This window comes from Dermochelys coriacea, chromosome 1, assembly GCF_009764565.3.
Source record: "Dermochelys coriacea isolate rDerCor1 chromosome 1, rDerCor1.pri.v4, whole genome shotgun sequence".
Classification (NCBI taxonomy): domain Eukaryota; kingdom Metazoa; phylum Chordata; order Testudines; family Dermochelyidae; genus Dermochelys; species Dermochelys coriacea.
The window spans coordinates 33,598,166-33,618,122 of record NC_050068.2 but is presented as its reverse complement, the minus strand read 5'-3'; the positions used below and the strand labels follow the sequence as shown (position 1 = coordinate 33,618,122).

General features: G+C 41.6%; 1 pseudogene; it reads right to left on the bottom strand.

Moving 5' to 3' along the window:
* Window positions 1-5,167: 5,167 nt before the first annotated feature.
* LOC119850455 lies at window positions 5,168-7,163 on the bottom strand (annotated as a pseudogene).
* Window positions 7,164-19,957: the final 12,794 nt, after the last annotated feature.

The following is a 19,957-nucleotide window of genomic DNA, read 5'->3' as shown; positions in this document are numbered from 1 at the left end:
ACTTCAGGGATCTCATGGGCAGGATCCCCTGGGAGAATAACATGAGGGGGAAAGGAGTCCAAGAGAGCTGGCTGTATTTTAAAGGATCCTTATTGAGGTTACAGGGACCTGTAACCATCCTGATGTGTAGAAAGAATAGTAAATATGGCAGGCGACCAGCTCGGCTTAACAGTGAAATCCTTGCTGATCTTAAACACAAAAAGGAAGCTTACAAGAAGTGGAAGATTGGACAAATGACCAGGGAAGAGTATAAAAATATTGCTTGGGCATGCAGGAGTGAAATCAGGAAGGCTAAATCTCACCTGGAGTTGCAGCTAGCAAGAGATGTTAAGAGTAACAAGAAGGGTTTCTTCAGGTGTGTTAGCAACAAGAAGAAAGTCAAGGAAAGTGTGGGCCCCTTACTGAATGAGGGAGGCAACCTAGTGACAGAGGATGTGGAAAAAGCTAATGTACTCAATGCTTTTTTTGCCTCTTTCTTCACAAACAAGGTCAGCTTCCACACTGCTGCTCTGGGCAGCACAGCATGGGGAGGAGGTGACCAGCCCTCTGTGAAGAAATAGTGGTTTAGGACTATATAGAAAAGCAGGACGAGCACAAGTCCATGGGGCCGGATGCAGTGCATCTGAGAGTGCTAAAGGAGTTGGTGGATGTGATTGCAGAGCCATTGGCCATTATCTTTGAAAACTCATGGCGATCAGAGGAGGTTCCGGATGACTGGAAAAAGGCTAATGTAGTGCCCTTTAAAAAAAAGGGAAGAAGAAGGATCCTGGGAACTACAGGCCAGTCAGCCTCACCTCAATCCCTGTAAAAATCATGGAGCAGATCCTCAAGGAATTAATTCTGAAGCTCTTAGAGGAGAGGAAAGTGATCAGGAACTGTCAGCATGGATTCACCAAGGGCAAGGCATGCCTGACTAATCTAATTGCCTTCTATGATGTGATAACTGGCTCTGTGGATGAGGGGAAAGCAGTGGACGTGTTGTTCCTTGAATTAAGCAAAGCTTTTGACATGGTCTCCCACAGTATTCTTGCCAGTAAGTAAAAGAAGTATGGGCAGGATGAATGGACGATAAAATAGAAAGCTGGCTAGATTGTTGGGCTCAACGGGTAGTGATCAATGGCTCCATGTCTAGTTGGCAGCCGGTATCAAGTGGAGTGCTCCAAGGGTCGATTCTGGGGCCGATTTTGTTCAATATCTTCATAAATGATCTGGAGGATGGTGTGGATTGCACCCTCAGCAAGTTTGCAGATGACACTAAACTGGGAGGAGAGGTAGGTAGGAGAGGGTAGGGATAGGATACAAAGGGCCCTAGACAAATTAGAGGATTGGGCCAAAAGAAATCTGATGTGGTTCAACAAGGACAAGTGCAGAGTCCTGCACTTAGGATGGAAGAATCCCATGCACCGCTGCAGACTAGGGACCGAATGGCTAGGCAGCAGTTCTGCAGAAAATGACCTAGGGTTTACAGTGGACGAGAAGCTGGATCTGAGTCAACAGTGTTCCCTTGTTGCCAAGAAGGCCAATGGCATTTTGGGATGTATAAGTAGGAGCATTGCCAGCAGATCGAGGGACGTGATCGTTCCCCTCTATTCGACATTGGTGAGGTCTCATCTGGAGTACTGTGTCCAGTTTTGGGCCCCACACTACAAAAAGGATGTGGAATAACTGGAAAGCGTCCAGCGAAGGGCAACAAAAATGATTAGAGGACTGGAACACATGATTTATGAGGAGAGGCTGAGGGAACTGGGATTGTTTAGTCTGCGGAAGAGAAGAATGAGGGAGGATTTGATAGCTGGTTTCAACTACCTGAAAGGGGGTTCCAAAGAGGATGGATCTAGACTGTTCTCAGTGGTAGCAGATGACAGAACGAGGAGTAATGGTCTCAAGTTGCAGTGGGGGAGGTTTAGGTTGGATATTAGGAAAAACTTTTTCACTAGGAGGGTGGTGAAGCACTGGAATGCGTTACCTAGGGAGGTGGTGGAATCTTCTTCCTTAGAAGTTTTTATGGTCAAGCTTGACAAAGGCCTGGCTGGGATGATTTAGTTGGGGATTGGTCCTGCTTTGAGCAGGAGGTTGGACTAGATGACCTCCTGAGGTCCCTTCCAACCCTGATATTCTATGATTCTGTCCACGTATTGGTGCCTTTGCAGGCCTTGCATGCTGCAGAAGGAGTCTCTGTGCTCACCCCATTGAAGCAGATACGGCAGGTTCAGTGCTTCAAACCAGGGACGGGCTTGGAAGGGGCCTTGGAATCAACATTTACATTGAAGTGGCCTAAATACCACACATTAGTGGTATGGAGGGGCTCTGACTACTGTTCCAGAGTTCATGGTCAGAGATAGTGCAGATTTACTCCATGACTTTAGAGCTGATCTTGGATTTCCCCTCTACAGCCCATGCATACTTCTCCCACACAGAGTCCAGTTAGTATGGCTTTTTATTGCCAGTCTTTGTTTCAAGAGAAGCTGAGCCTGGAGCCCCACTGCATCACACTAATGAAACTCAAATAACATACATTCCTTCTTCCTATATGTAAGTCAAATTTACAAGATGGGGGGCTTGTTTCCAGGAATTCAGTGGGGATAATGGTAGATAACTATCTGAACATGAGCTCCCAGTGTTGTGTTGCAGCAATGGCAAAGAACACAATCCTTTGATGTATAAGCAGGGGAGTATCATGTAGGTGTTGGGAGCACTCTTCCCTCTAAGCTGTTCATGTGTGCGCGTGCACACAGATCCTAAACCCCGCGCATGCAGCAAAACACTGCGTGCACAAAAATTTTTACCTAAGCACAACAATTTGCACAGAAGAAATTTTTTGCGCACACGGCCTGTCAAAAATTAGAGGGAACATTGGTTAGGAGGTAGTGTTACCTCTGCATGTGGCATTGTTGAGACCATTACTGAAATACTGTGTCCAGTTTTGGTGTCTACATTTCAAAAAGGATGCTGTCAAATTGGAAGGGTTTCAGAATACAGCTACAAGAATGATTGGCGGTCTGGAAAACATGTTATAGTGAGAAACTTAAGAAGCTCAATCTATGTAATTTATCCAAGAAAAGGTTAAGAGGTGATTTGAAGATGGTCTACAAGTACCTGCATGGGGAAGAGATCTCTGATAGCAGATGGGCAGGTCTTTAATCTAACAGAAAATAGGCTAACAAAATTCAGTGGTTGGAATCTGAAGCACAAATGCAGACTGGAAATAAGGCACACACATTTAATGGTGAAGTGATTCGCCATTGGAACAACTTACTGAGGCATGTGATGGTGTCTCTATCACTTCAAGTTTTTACATCAGGACTGGATATCATTCTAAAAAATATGCTATAGCCCAAACAGAAGTTATGGACTTGATTCAGGAATTATGAGGTGAGTTTCTATGGCCTTTATTATACAGGAGGACAGACTAGGTGTTCATAATAGTCCCTAGTGGCCTTAAAACGTATGAATCTGTGAACTTCACTGAAGGCAATGGGGTGACACCAGCCTTTAGCTGGTGTAACTTAGTAGAGAATCAGGCCCATATAGCTGTATCTGTGCTGGAGCTTAATAGAACCAAGCCGATGGGTTAGAATATCAATTTATTTAAAGGTTTCGGAGTAGCAGCCGTGTTAGTCTGTATTCGCAAAAAGAAAAGGAGTACTTGTGGCACCTTAGAGACTAACAAATTTATTAGAGCATAAGCTTTCATGAGCTACAGTTCACTTCATCGAAATTTATTTAAAATAAATTTTCACACAAAAAGGCACCTATCTGATTTACAGATTCACGATAAACAATCCAAGAGATTATTTACCACTAACTATAGTGTAGCATCCAATACAGAGTCCACCCTTTGCCCATCACTATGGGCCAAACTGTGGACCCTTTACCCAGTTTGGTGAGGAGTTAGTCACCCATTAATATCAATGGGACTACCCATACATCAATGCGAATAAAGGGCTCGCAAGTTACCCCAAGAGTGCAGGTCTTAGTACTAAAACAGAAATATCTCAGAACATCTTACTGCAGAATTTTTTCTACGGTGTACACACAGGAAAAAAAACAAGTGTCAGAAATATTTTGTGCAACACTTACAGACTGTAATTAGTTGAGTTTGCTCACCTCTCCTGCCAAGGCTAGCACCAATGATTGTGTGTGTGTGTATGTGTTAAGATTGGATGATGGGATACAACTAGTTTTGAAAAATGAAATGTTAAGGATTGTAATCAGTCACAACATAAATATTAACTTAAACCCTGACTGAAAAGAGAGACATTCTGCTGCAATACAATATAGGACATCCATAAACTCCACCTCTCCACCCATAAACATACTTTCCTTTAACTTTTTAATACATCACATGAAAAATCTTGTTGAACTCTTACCAGCTGAATTTCAAACTATCAGTCACAGAGCAAACTTTGTCAAACATTTCCAAGCTCCACTGATCTAAAGTCATGTTAGATCTATGTCATCTAAAATTGTAGCTTTAACTATAGTAGTAGAATTTCATTCTGTCTGTTAATTAGTCCATAAACTCTTATCTCCTGTAGTACATTTCTCCTGATAAAACTTTCATCCTGGGGGATTTTGACATTCATGTTAATACATCTGATGGATTGTGCATAACTACTACTTTGATCTTTTAAATTTTACTGGAAAGTACCATTTGGGAATGAACTGACTAGTTTTTAATCATGAGACAGGGATATTAGATATGTTTCTAACATAAACAATTATATTGCCACTTGAATATTTTATACAGGTCATTATTAATGAGTAATGTGGCACTTAAAAATAATTGGGACACAAAAGGAAATTAGTTTAGCATGGAAACTCGGCTGATGGCGTATTTTCATTGTTGTTGTTTGACTGCAATAGGAATACTGATTTCACTTTTTTTTCTGGTGCCATCTCCTTTATTACATGATTAAATCCAAATAAAAATAAGACCCAAAAGAGGGAGGAGAGACTCTGATTGGGGAGGGCAGCAGGGCATAACCCACATGGCAGGTGCCCTGCAGGGCTCACCCCATGGCAGGATCAGGGGTGCCCGCTCCATGACAAGTCATGCCACAGCAGTTTGTTCACAGTATCCATGTCTTCTGGATGCCTCTGCTAGCTGGAATTCACCTGGTCTGCATTAGACAGCTCTGTGTGGGTGGGGGCAAGGACCTCGAGGCTAGTGGCTCTTTACATCTTGTGGTTTGGTCAGGACACTGTAAATGCCCACAGTCTGCGTGCCCGTGCTGGTGATGTCCCCAATGTTGGACGGCAGTAGGATGGTGTTGGAGTGCTTGGCCAGTTTGGAGAAGGCACTCTCATACTGCTCAGCCACAGCTAAGGAGGCGGCTGCATTACTATTCTGTTGCGTCAAAGCATCAGCCAGGAGCCAAATAGCTTCTGCTTTGGCCTTGGCATTGACCAGCATGGCATTGGCCTCCCCAGCAGCTTCTTGATCTGTTCAGCCTTCTCGGCGGCCAGGCTCTGGACCTGCTTCCGCCCCTCTGCCATGTTGACATCAGATTCCCTCGTCCCCTCTGACTCCACACTGTCACCTGTTTCCATCTCTTTGCCTCCACCTGTTTCTGCATTAACTCCTTCCCCTGGGGAGGCAGATGGATGTCCTATATCTCATAGCGCAGGCACCAGATAACCAAACAGTCCTGAGGCCTGGTGATTATGAAATGATAGTGACTATGAAATGCTAAGGAAGATTAGAGAGGCTACCAAAATAAAGAACTCAATAATAGTGGGGGATTTCAATTATTCCCATATTGACTGGGTACATGTAACCTCAGGACTAAATGCAGAGACAAAATTTCTCGATACTTTAAACGACTGCTTCTTGAAGCAGTTGGTACAGGAACCCACAAGGGGAACCCACAAGGGGAGAGGCAATTCTTGATTTAGTCCTGATTGGAGCGCAGGATCTGGTCCAAGAGGTAACTATAACAGGACCGCTTGGAAATAGTGACCATAATATAATAACATTTAACATTCCTATGGTGCGAAGAACAGCTCAACAGCCCAACACTGTGGCATTTAATTTCAGAAAGGGGAACTCTGCTAAAATGAGGAGGTTAGTTAAACAGAAATTAAAAGGTTTCAGAGTAGCAGCCGTGTTAGTCTGTATTCGCAAAAAGAAAAGACGTACTTGTGGCACCTTAGAGACTAACAAATTTATTTGAGCATAAGCATCCGATGAAATGAGCTATAGCTCACGAAAGCTTATGCTCAAATAAATTTGTTAGTCTCTAAGGTGCCACAAGTACTCCTTTTTTTTTTTGAGAAATTAAAAGGTACACTTACTAGAGTGAAATCCCCGCAAGCTGCATGGACACTTTTCAGAGATGCCATAACAGAGGCCCAACTTAAATGTATATCCCAAATTAAAAATCACAGTAAAAGAACTAAAAAAGAGCCACCGTGGCTTAACAACCATGTAAAAGAAGCAGTGAGATAAAAAGGAATCTTTTAAAAAGTGGAAGTCAAATCCTAGTAAGGTAAATAGAAAGGAGCATAAACACTGCCAAATTAGGTGTAAAAATGTAATAAGAAAAGCCAAAAAGGAGTTTGAAGAACAGCTAGTCAAAAACTTAAAAGGTAATAACAAAATATTTTTTTAAGTACATCAGAAGCAGGAAACCTGCTAAACAACCAGTGGGGCCCTTGGATGATCGAGATACAAAAGGAGCACTTAAAGACAATAAAGTCATTGCTGAGAAACTAAATGAATTCTTTGCTTCAGTCTTCACGGCTGAGGATGTTAGGGAGATTCCCAAACCTGAGCCGTCTTTTGTAGGTGACAAATCTGAGGAATTGTCACAGATTGAAGTGTCACTAGAGGAGGTTTTAGAATTAATTGAGAAATTTAACAGTAACAAGTCCCTGGGACTAGATGGCATTCATTCAAGAGTTCTGAAAGAACTCAAATGTGAAATTGCAGAACTATTAACTATGGTTTGTAACCTGTCCTTTAAATCATCTTCTGTATCCAGTGACTGGAAGATAGCTAATATAATGTCAATATTTAAAAAAGGCTCTAGAGGTGATCCCGGCAATTACAGACCGGTAAGTCTAACATCAGTACCGGGCAAATTATTTGAAATAATAGTAAAGAATAAAAAATGATCATATACATAGAAAAACATAAATCGATAGGCAAAAGTCAACATGGTTTCTGTAAAGGGAAATCATGTCTTACTAATCTATTACAGTTCTTTGAAGGGGTCAACAAACATGTGGACAAGGGGGATCCAGTGGACACAGTGTATTTAGATTTCCAGAAAGCCTTTGACAAGGTCCCTCACCAAAGGCTCTTACATAAATTAAGTTGTCATGGGATAAGAGGGAAGATCCTTTCATGGATTGAGAACTGGTTAAAAGACAGGGAACAAAGGGTAGGAATAAATGGTACATTTTCAGAATGGAGAGGGGTAACTAGTGGTGTTTCCCAAGGGTCAGTCTTAGGACCAATCCTATTCAACTTATTCATAAATGATCTGGAGAAAGGGGTAAATAGTGAGGTGGCAAAGTTTCAGACGCTACTAAACTGCTCAAGATAGTTAAGATCAAAGCTGACTATGAAGAACTTCAAAAAGATCTCACAAAACTAAGTGATTTGGCAACAAAATGGCAAATGAAATGTAATATGGATAAAAGTAAAGTAATGCACATTGGAAAAAATAACCCCAACCATACGTACAATATGATGGGGGCTAATTTAGCTACAACTAATCAAGAAAGAGATCTTGGAGTCATCGTGGATAGTTCTCTGAAGATGTCCACGCAGTGCGCAGCAGCAGTCAAAAAAGAGAACAGGATGTTAGGAATCATTAAAAAAGGGATAGAGAATAAGAGGGAGAATATCTTATTCCCCTTATATAAATCCATGGTACGCCCACATCTTGAATACTGCGTACAGATGTGGTCTCCTCATCTCAAAAAAGATACACTGGCATTAGAAAAGGTTCAGAGAAGGGCTACTAAAATGATTAGGGATTTGGAACAGGTCCCATATGAGGAGAGATTAAAGAGGCTAGGACTTTTCAGCTTTGAAAAAAGGAGAAAGGGGGGATATGATAGAAATCTATAAAATCATGAGTGGAGTGGAGAAAGTGAATAAGGAAAAGTTATTTACTTGTTCCCATAATATAAGAACTAGGGGCCACCAAATGAAATTAATGGGCAGCACAGTTAAAACAAAAAAAAGGAAGTTCCTCTTCAGACAATGCACAGTCAACCTGTGGAACTCCCTTTCCTGAGGAAGTTGTGAAGGCTAGGACTATGACAGGGTTTAAACAAGAACTAGATAAATACATGGAGATTAAGTCCATTAATGGCTATTAGCCAGGATGGGTAGGGAATGGTGTCCCTAGCCTCTGTTTGTCAGAGGGTGGAGATGGATGGCAGGAGTACATTCTTCAATTGCCGGATTGATCTCAGAGTTAGGAATATTTTGCTAATGCCTTATTTGACTTTTTCCATTTTCTAATTTCATATTTTTAGTTTGCATCTTATACCTTTTGTTCCACCCGGCATGTTTCACCTCTCAAATATTTGTTTTATTCATCTGCCATCACAACTCAGTCTAGCCAGGACATGATTCAGTAAAGGGTGGTGGTACATTTAGAGGACGTCTGCATTTTCTTCCTGCTGTCATGTGGTGGTGTTTTGTTTCTTTTTTTTTTTTTTGTACTACACCCTTAGCTTTATTTTAACTCAGTTTTGTAATTAATTCCAATTAACCAAAGATATTTCAATATGCAAGCGATCAGAACTCAGTCTTCCTCTCCTGCAAGTCAATGTAAGCTTTGCCATTGAATTAGAGAGAAGTATAGGCAGGATTTTATGTAAAATATGTCAACTTATAATTGTTCATGCAGAAATAACGTCTGAATGTAAAGGTTTTGTTTGTTTTCTGTTTTAGTTTTGTTTGGTTGTTTTTTATTGTTTTTGTTTTTTGCAAGACAATGCGCACGAACTGTTGGGGAAACTATCCTTTAAAGTATCAAGCTTTCCTCCATCAGTCACCAGTGACTCTTTCCACTCTATGACACCAGTTTTCCACCAGTATAATTCTATGGAAATCAGTTGGTGTTCTAAAAATAAATACATAAATAAAAGAGAGGGACTCAGGCCCAATGTGCATTGGATTAGTTGAAATAATAGTAAAGAATAAAAAATGATCATATACATAGAAAAACATAAATCGTTAGGCAAAAGTCAACATGGTTTCTGTAAAGGGAAATCATGTCTTACTAATCTATTACAGTTCTTTGAAGGGGTCAACAAACTTGTGGACAAGGGGGATCCAGTGGACACAGTGTATTTAGATTTCCAAAAAGCCTTTCCCTCCCCATTGGGGGGGAAAAAAGAAAAGAAAAACCCAAGTATTTTTCCTAACCAGTTATGTCATTGATTTAATGGGTGGAACTTTTTTTTTTTAGATCAGGAGATGGTTATTTTGAGGAAGTAGCTCCCCTGTGTTACACTGCTTACAGAGTGAATAGCTTGCTGGTCCAAAATCTGTGCTCCAGTGAGGTGTCCTAATGCTGTGCTGCCTGCTCAAAAGAACACCAAAGCTGGCATAATTGGCCATAGGAGGATCACTCCAGTGGCTTAGACACAGCAAAGGGGCTTGGGTGCCAGCTCAGTCATTGCTGCTGGGATACAGCAGCCCACGATCAGGGGACTGTAAAGGTCATTCTAACCCTCTATATTTAAATCTGTACAGGATGCATATTATAAAATTGATTATTAAAGCTTAACAATACATACATAATTAACAATACATAATGGTTTTACAAATAGATTTAGGCAGTTGGAGAGAATGCTTTATTAAAGCTCAGACTAAGATAATGCTTAGCAAATACATGTGATCTCAATAGACAAAAGGGGCAAAATTAATAAAATGGGAACAGTTAAATGGAAAGTAACATGCCACGGTAACACAGTTCAAAACAAAAATACCATAGAATACATGTCTGAATTTTACTTTTATTTGTATATATATGTATGTTCACTCTTGGTAAGTAATTCTCTTTCTGACATAATGGATTCCAGCTGAGTATAGAAATCACATAGATACAAAATATTATGCACTAGCACTGTCCTACTATCTGATCATGGGCTTTGAATGAAGAGTTTTGCCAGGGTTACTATCATTGGAAAGCCCTGTGACTTAGAGTGATGGTGCTTAAAATTCAGTTCACTCTTCCTTTTTTCTCCTTGATTGTTAACTTCACACAGCAGCAGTGAAAGCTCAGAAAATGTGTTATAAAACAGTCTTCACATTTTTTAACTTTTTTTTACTCTTTTGCACTTTACTTGATAACTACCCCTTCCTAATGAATGCTCATTTGCATGCATATGAATACGATAATATAAAATGTTAAAAGTAATTACCAAAAATTACATCTATTATATTGTCTGGATCCTTTAATAAACGTACAGTATAGGGGGAATTGGCAATTTAGGATTTGTCTATACTACAGCAGCTTGTTGATTTAAGCTACACAATTCGAGTTACATTAGTAGCGTAATTCTAGTTCATATAGCTTACATCTAATTACCGCAGGATCCACACTATGCTATGGAGACGGGTGATGCTCTCCCGCCGACATTGCTTCCATCTCTCATTGAGGTGGAGTTCAGAAATCGATGAAAGAGCACTCTCCCATCGAATGAGCGTGTCTTCACTAGACCCACAAAATCGATGGCGCTGCATCGATTGCAGCTGTGCCAATTTAGCTCCATAGTGAAGACCAACCCATAGATTAGATCGTTGGAATATGGAGCCTTTTACTCTAAGTCTTTGGTTCAAATATGGCCAAGTCAGTGGATAAAAGTCATTACCATATGATGTATGCAGTGTAGTTATAGCTGTGTTTGTCCCAGGATAGTAGAGAGACACGGTAAGTGTGGTAATATCTTTTATTGGACCAACTTCTCATAGTGAGAGAGGCAAGCTTTCAAGCTACACAGAGCTCTTCTTCAGCTCTGGGAAAGATACTCTAAGCATCAAAACTAAATGCAATGTGGAATAGATTGTTTAGCAAAAATAATTAGCACAAATTCTAAGGGACCATTCACGATAGAGTACTCTCCCATTGAGTGAGTATGTCTTCACTATACCATTTCATATAGGCCATCTGTTGTCTATTCACTGGCCTATATGAAATGTGTTCATGTTTTGAGCCCTGTTTGTTATAGGTGTCCATAAAATAAAACCAGTCACCAAAGTTGGCATTATTTGGCAACTGAGCAGAGAGCATAGGGAATACATTGCTAGAAGTCATGATAGGATTGGTTGAGGTACATTGCAAGTAAGGACTGGGGTTTATTAAGATATCAATGTGGGGAAGCGTACTCTGCCGCTGCCTGTGATGTATCTGTCCTGTAGATTAACTGAGTCTCTGGGACTGGGACTCTGACACATGATGTTTCTTTTATACATTCCTTGTTTGTGGCCTCACAAAGTTGTGTTAGCTCCTTGTCCAACTCCTGGCACTGGCCAAGATAGTTATACATCAGTCCAGAAGGAGAAAGCTTGACAGGAAGGTTATCTGTTATTGTGGAGCCTTACTTTTGGTCTCTACTTGCCTCAGATCTCTGGACAGAGTTCCTCTGAGTGCTGTCCACTAACTCCTTGGGCTCCTTTTTGGAGCTGTGGGTATGTCTGGTGTTCTTCACTCAGTGTCCCAGTGTAGTACCCTCACATTGAACTTTTGACCCCTGATCCCTTTCTTGTTTTTATTATTTGTCATCCCATGGAACCTGTTGTTTCTGAGCTATGCAGCCCGTCCCTCAACTGAGGAGGCTGGCTTTTTGTCCTAGGTGAGCTTAGACTCACCTTCTCGAATGCAGATAAACTGGCACTTTTCATGAGCACCACTTTTAATTAAACTTTTCACAACATCCATCAGTACATAATAAAATGACTCACTGAGCTTTCTTAAGATACTATTGTGACATCCCCCTCTGGAATGTGATATTCCCCGCAATTCTTGATTCTGGTAGCCAGCCTGACCCTGCTCTGCTGTGAGAACCCCCCACTCCTGGGATGTTCACGCACAGTCTCTGGTATGTAAGCTGTTCCTTGGATTGTGCAACCGAATGACACTAGCCAATATCTCTGGTCCCACACACAGCCCTAGGAACCTCCATCTTGCAGTGTTCAGTTATGCCCACTGGACACTGCAAGCTTATATGAGTTGGTCAATTTAACAAAGAAATTGATATGTACCAGGCTTGTTGCCCCAAGGGGAGTTTCTGACATGCTTCAAACCAAATGCACTGCTTCAGGTAGAATAAACAAACAAATTTATTAACTACAAAGATAGATTTTAAGTGTTTATAAATCAAAGCATAACAAGTCAGATTTAGTCAAACGAAATAAAAGCAAAACACATTCTAAGCGGATCTTAACACTTTCAGTGCCCTTACAAACTTAGATGCTTCTCACCACAGACTGGCTGGTTGCCCTTCAGCCAGGCTCTCCCCTTAGATCAGCGCTTCAATCACTTGATAGTGGTGGTGTCTGTAGATGTAGGTGGAAGAGAGAGGAAGAGCATGGCAAACATCTCTCCCTTTTATCATGACCTTTCTTCTCTCTTGGCTTTTCCACCCCCCCCCCTTCAGAGTCAGGTGAGCATTACCTCATCACAGTCCCAAACTGACCAAAGGAAGGGGGGGGGTTCACTTGAGAGTCCAACAGATCCTTTGTTGTTGCCTAGGCCAGTGTCCTTTGTTCCTGTGAGGCTGGGCTGGGTTTGTCCCATACATACCCGGATGAAGTGTGAACTGCCCCTTTGCTTCTGGAGAGTTTTTGCCTGGACTTGCTTTAAGTCATGAGGACACATTTTCAGCCTCATAACTATATACATGAAATTACAAACTCTAACATTATTATAACAATTACTATAACATTACCATAACAACAATGCTCAGTACATCATGAGCCTTCAGAAGACACCCGATGTGACAAACTTTGCATTAGATACCACACAATCATATTATAAGGATGAACATGGGGGTGCTGGGTGTTCCTGAGGTACAGAACATCACAACTACAGAACTCCATCAGCTCATCATTTGTTTCAAAATACAGTTTTATTCTATCTTTCTTATTTCTAAAGCCGCCCATGGATGTTCTCCAACCTGCCTCATGGATCTTGCTCATCCTCTTCTGTATTCACAAATAATCTGTAGTTTGAGTAAGAGACCTCTCTGGGGCACTGAGAGGCTAAGGGCCAGATTTTTAAAGGTATTTATGTATCTAAAGATGCAGAAAGACACCTGGTGGAATTTTCAAAAGCACCTAGGAGCCTATTGGCATCTTTAGGTACATAAATACCTTTAAAAATCTGGATCTCCGTGACTTGTCTTCACTGACTGACTTTCCAAGACTGATTCTGCTCTAATTTAAACCAATGTAAATCTGGAATTAATAGAATTAACTGGTGTAAATGAGAGGAGATTCCAGATCCAAGCCCTTTAGGCTGCATAAGTGGTGTACTATGGTGAGACCCCTGTACAATTCCTTTAACACAAGCCCTTCAGGAGATACTGAAGAAAATCTAGCTCTCTGTCTTTCTACCCTTGCCTATACTCTATACCTCCTCATTTCTCTTTCTCCATCTTTGCCTCTTACAGTTGCTCTGTTCTGCCATTTGTTTTGTATATATTTTACTATGTAAAAGAAGTGCACCTTCTATATTAGCTGGGCATGTGTCCTAAATATAAAGGGAAGGGTAAACACCTTTAAAATCCCTCCCGGACAGAGGAAAAACCCTTTCACCTGTAAAGGATTAAGAAGCTAGGATCACCTCGCTGGCACCTGACCAAAATGACCGATGAGGAGACAAGATACTTTCAAAGCTGGAGGGGGGAGAAACAAAGGTTCTCTCTGTCTGTGTGTTGTTTTTGCCAGGAACAGAAAAGGAATGGAGTCTTAGAACTTAGTAAGTAATCTAGCTAGATATGTGTTTAGATTCTGTTTGTTTAAATAGCTGATAAAATAAGCTGTACTGAATGGAATGTATATTCCTGTTTTTGTGTCTTTTTGTAACTTAAGGTTTTGCCTAGAGGGATTCTCTATGTTTTGAATCTGATTACCCTGTAAGGTATTTACCAGCCTGATTTTACAGAGGTGATTCTTTTACTTTTTCTTCAATTAAAATTCTTCTTTTAAGAACCTGATTGTTTTTTCATTGTTCTTAAGATCCAAGGGTTTGGGTCTGTGTTCACCTATGCAAATCGGTGAGGATTTTTATCAAGCCTTCTCTAGGAAAGGGGCTCTAGGGTTTGGGAGGATTTTGAGGGGAAAAGACGTTTCCAAGCCGGCTCTTTCCCTGTTATAGATTTGTTAAATGCTTGGTGGTGGCAGCAATAAAGTCCAAGGGCAAAAGGTAAAATAGTTTGTACCTTAGGGAAATTTTAACCTAAGCTGGTAAAAATAAGCTTGGGGGGGTTTTATGCAGGTCCCCACATCTGTACCCTAGAGTTCAGAGTGGGGAAGGAACCTTGACATGGTGGAAGAGCTTGTGGGATTAACTTGAAATCATTTTGAGATCAATTTGAGATTTTTTGAAGATTTTAAAAAGTTTCCTTTGGGCTGCTGGAAAGCAGGTTTTCAGCTGAAAGCAGTTAGAGTTTTTTTTTGTCTCTGCCTGGGGTCCAGAGCAGAGACAAAAGGGAATTGTCTTTTGTGAGCTGGAGTTTTCTCTACCTAAAGGCAGAGTAGTAAACCTCCTGCAGGGAAATTCACAAGTCTTCACAGACCTGAAGAATTTTTTTTTAACCTAAGAGCAACTAGAGGGGTTTTCTGTCTATTTGCCTGGAAACAAAGGTGTTTACCCTTCCCTTTATATTTATGACAGCATGGGACTCTATTGTTAGGCATGAGACTGCTTGAAATTTCCTGTTTAGAAGGAAGCAACATGCTGTGCAGGCCACATGGTTAAATTTGCCAGTGTTTGTAAGTCAGGTGTACATTATTTGTTAATTGAAACCATTGGGCTGAAATTTGCTCTGTCAGTGCCATATGCTAACAATGATGGGAAGGATGGTTTTGTGTCTAAAACTCAGGCGATCTGGGTTCAATTCCTGGCTCTGTCCCAGATTGCCTTAGCCTAGTCACTTAATTTCCTTGCTTCCCAATCTGTAAAATGGAGATCACACTTCTCTTTGTTATCTCAGCTATTATCATAAATGATCTGGAGGATGGTGTGGATTGCACTCTCAGCAAATTTGCGGATGATACTAAACTGGGAGGAGTGGTAGATACGCTGGAGGGGAGGGATAGGATACAGAAGGACCTAGACAAATTGGAGGATTGGGCCAAAAGAAATCTAATGAGGTTCAATAAGGATAAGTGCAGGGTCCTGCACTTAGGATGGAAGAATCCAATGCACCGCTACAGACTAGGGACCGAATGGCTCGGCAGCAGTTCTGCGGAAAAGGACCTAGGGGTGACAGTGGACGAGAAGCTGGATATGAGTCAGCAGTGTGCCCTTGTTGCCAAGAAGGCCAATGGCATTTTGGGATGTATAAGTAGGGGCATAGCGAGCAGATCGAGGGACGTGATCGTTCCCCTCTATTCGACACTGGTGAGGCCTCATCTGGAGTACTGTGTCCAGTTTTGGGCCCCACACTACAGGAAGGATGTGGATAAATTGGAAAGAGTACAACGAAGGGCAACGAAAATGATTAGGGGTCTAGAGCACATGACTTATGAGGAGAGGCTGAGGGAGCTGGGATTGTTTAGTCTGCAGAAGAGAAGAATGAGGGGGGATTTGATAGCTGCTTTCAACTACCTGAAAGGGGGTTTCAAAGAGGATGGCTCTAGACTGTTCTCAATGGTAGCAGATGACAGAACGAGGAGTAATGGTCTCAAGTTGCAATGGGGGAGGTTTAGATTGGATATTAGGAAAAACTTTTTCACTAAGAGGGTGGTGAAACACTGGAATGCGTTACCTAGGGAGGTGGTAGAATCTCCTTCCTTAGAGGTTTTTAAGGTCAGGCTTGACAAAGCCCTGGCTGGGATGATTTAACTGGGACTTGGTCCTGCTTTGAGCAGGGGGTTGGACTAGATGACCTTCTGGGGTCCCTTCCAACCCTGATATTCTATGATTCTATGATTCTATGATTCTATTTGTATTGTAATCTCTTTGGGGGAAAAAGGACTACTCCTTTGTGTATATATATGTACAATAGTGCCCTGATGTCACTAATAATGAATAACAGGCAGAGCTGAATAAATTTTTTGTGGGCCCTGGTGCCCAGACCATGGCCCTGCCTCCCAGTCGTCCACAATCCCCCCTGAAGCCCCACCCTCGCTTGGATTCTTCCCCGCCGAGGCCCCGCCTGTGCTCTGCCCCAAGGCCCCACCCCTGCTTGGCCTCTTCATCCCCGAGAGATGACCTGTGCTCCTCCCTGAAGCTCCACCCCCCACTAAGTCTCTTCCCCCCAGGGCCTAGGCCACCGCTTGCATGGGGGAGGGGACAGAGAAGAACAAACAGGGGGCAAGAGGGTGGAGAGGAGTGAGCAGTGGGCAAGGTCTCAGGGGAAAGAGCAGGGGCCGGGCCTCGGAATGGAGCATGGAGGAGCAGGGCTGCGGTCCAGATGCTGGACCCCCTTTTGAGTGTGGGCCCAGCACCACTGCACCATTGTATACCCAGTACTGATAACAAGACTGCATTCATGATGGCAGCAGGGACATGAGGTTGTGACTTTACAATAGCTCTCCATAAAAACTGAAGTAAACTCTGTACGTGCTCCTGTGATATTTTGTGAGAACTGTTAAAGAAAAAATAAAAAGAGGAAAAGAAATGCATTCGAGACATGAAGATCTGGAAAATCTAGTAGTTTTTCCATAGCGTTTTGTCACTGAATTCAATCTTCTGAAAGGTTTCAGAGTAGCAGCCGTGTTAGTCTGTATTCGCAAAAAGAAAAGGAGTACCCGTGGCACCTTAGAGACTAACAAATTTATTAGAGCATAAGCTTTCGTGAGCTACAGCTCACTTCATCGGATGCATTTACATCTGATGAAGTGAGCTGTAGCTCACGAAAGCTTATGCTCTAATAAATTTGTTAGTCTCTAAGGTGCCATGGGTACTCCTTTTCTTTTTGCGAATCTTCTGAAAAGTATTCTCTTTTACTCATTAAAACTTCTATTAAGGTTAATAACTTGGTACCTTAACTATACTGTCTAAATACTCTGTATTCTTGCAATCAGTATAGTTCAACCTCTTGAAGTTTATTCAATGTACTTTTTTCTCCTGAAGTTTATTCAATGTACTTTTTTCTCTCCCCAATCAACTGCAGACAATATCTTGTAGAGAAACCACTTCTTTTGTGACTTAGGTTTGGGTTATTGATCACTGTGGTTATCGGCTGCATTAGAGCTATTTCCTGACTCCGACAGGACGTTCTGGCCCCAGTTTCATCATCAGCTCAGATTCACTGAGTCTTTTGATCCAGGTTTCTTCATAAGCATATTAAATCTAGTGAACAATGAAATGTCCAAAATAAATAATAATGACACACACATTGTCTTGTGCAATCTCCAGAAACGAACAGTGACAGCAAAACTCTGTGAAGCCCAAGTGAAATATGACTGCTTTGGAGCATCTCATTTATGGCTCTGCCTAATTATCATACTATGCAACAAAAATAATTAAGAATCCAGCAAACATAAATTTAAATCATGTCATTACTACAGATTTTGACAAACATTAGGGTACATACCTTCCTCCCATAATAAATAGTGCTATATCTCTCAGAGAGAGCAGGGGATTACGTCTACCCTCGTTATCTTCCCTTAAGAGAAGCAACGTTAAAACTTATAAAGGCAGGTATACACTACTGCTGCTGGTCAATCTAAGCTATGCAATTTGAGTAATGTTAGTAGCATAACTCAAGTTAACATAGCTTAGATCTACTTACTGCAGGGTCCACACTACGCTGTGTCGAAGAGAGACGCTCTGCTGTCGACTCCCCTTACTCTTCTCACTCCAGTGGAGTACCAGAGTCAACAGGAGAGCAATCTGCGGTCAATTTAGTGGGTCTTCACTAGACCCATTAAACTGACCTCTGGTGCATTGATCACCACAGCATGGATTCCCCTGGTAAGTGCAGACAAGCCTTCAGTCACATTTATCCCTTGTGTACCTCTCCAGCTCCTTAAGGTCCTCATTCAGCAAGGCACATAAGTACCTGTCTAACTTTAAGCATGAGAGTCGGCTCACTGATTTCAGTAGGACTGCTCCCATGCTTAAAGTTAGGTGCAGGCTTAACTGCCTTGCTGACTCACAGCATAAATGAATTGCTTCACCATGATTCAGGCATGCTATATCTGAATGCCACAGAACAGCTGTAAGATCCACATGTCTTTGGTGGCACTACAGACTTCCTGCCATCTTTTGGTGGCTGCTGTGCATGCAGCATAGAGGTAAAAGAGACTATGTCCAGGAGCAACTTTAACATCCTTGATGTGATTAGATGTGGTGCAACCAGTCCACTGGTACAAGGGACCAGAGCACTAGTTTGTCCCAATTCTCCATTGCTGTGGCCTGTACCTGACAACTCCTCACCTATCCAGGAGATTTTACAAATTGTTTCTTATTTAAATTAATAATTATCATGCATTGCATATAATTCATAGTGTCATGAGCATTAATATGTATTTGATACCAAAAGGTTATTATAATTATTTTTGTAATTTGTAAGAACTTTGTTATAAAGCTTTCAATCGCCTGAGAGAGACTCCACTATCCTTCCCACTCCTGTTTGTGATGTATTGAAGACTGTATTGAAATTGTGATCTAGAACTAGATAAGTTCATGGAGGATAGGTCCATCAATGGCTATTAGCCAGGATGGGCAGGGATGGTGTCCCTAACTTCTTTTTGACAGAAGCTGGGAATGGGTGACAGGAGATGGATCACTTGATTACCTGTTCTGTTCATTCCCTCTGGGGCACCCAGCACTGGCTACTGTTGGCAGTCGGTATACTGGGCTAGATGGACCTTTTGGTCTGACCCAGTATGGACATTCTTATATTCTTATCTATCACTTTACATTCTCTGGGGTTTTCCTGATCCTGCTTGCAGGCCTGGGGCTCTGTAGGGAAGCATGCAATCAGGGTCTGGCAGAATCAGTTTGTAGACAGAGAGCCTAGAGTAAGTTGGGGTGAGTTGTGCCTCTCTGTGTTTAGTACTTAGTATAAGTACCTGCTTTGTCTCTCTTTGTTTTCGGGTTCTTGTGTGTTGTTGTTCTGAAAGTATGGGACTAGATAGCTATACCCTGGGGACAGAATAGATCATGCATAGCAGCATTATGTTCACTTGTTGTGCATAATAATGCTGTTACCATGAGAGTGGAAGTCAAGTAATTTGTAATGTCACCTGAAAGCTGGAATAGAATTTCAGCCTGTAGCAGAGTTTTGCTATATTCTCTTTCTTTGGCTGCTGACTTATCTGCTTTGCTCTAATGCTGCTGGTCTGCCCTTTCTCTTTTTCCCTTCAATGTACTGCCTTTCTATTTATCCCTTGTCCTTTGGAACTCAATCTACCTAGCAGTGCTTAGATATCAGGCTTGTAGGTGCCTTTCAAATACTAGAGATTGTACAGGGTTTGAGTCACACTTAGTAATGAACAGGTCATCTTTTCCATTGCTCTTTGTTTTTAAAATGCTAAATCGAGGATTTATAAACCTGGTTTAATTCATACTTGTTGTGAGTAGTTGTAGGACAGAGTGGCCAAATGGTGCATTCGGATGGTTAATTCAGATGGACTTCAAGGGTTTGGACCTTCATGACTCAAGCAGAAGATTAAAATCCATACTGGAACATTTGGCTTTAGGGCTAATATATATCTATTAAGGTGAATAAATAACACCAACCTGCCTCCTAAGCTTGTAGAGTAAGATAATGTTGTACAGTGCTATTTAGGTGCTAAATATTCTGA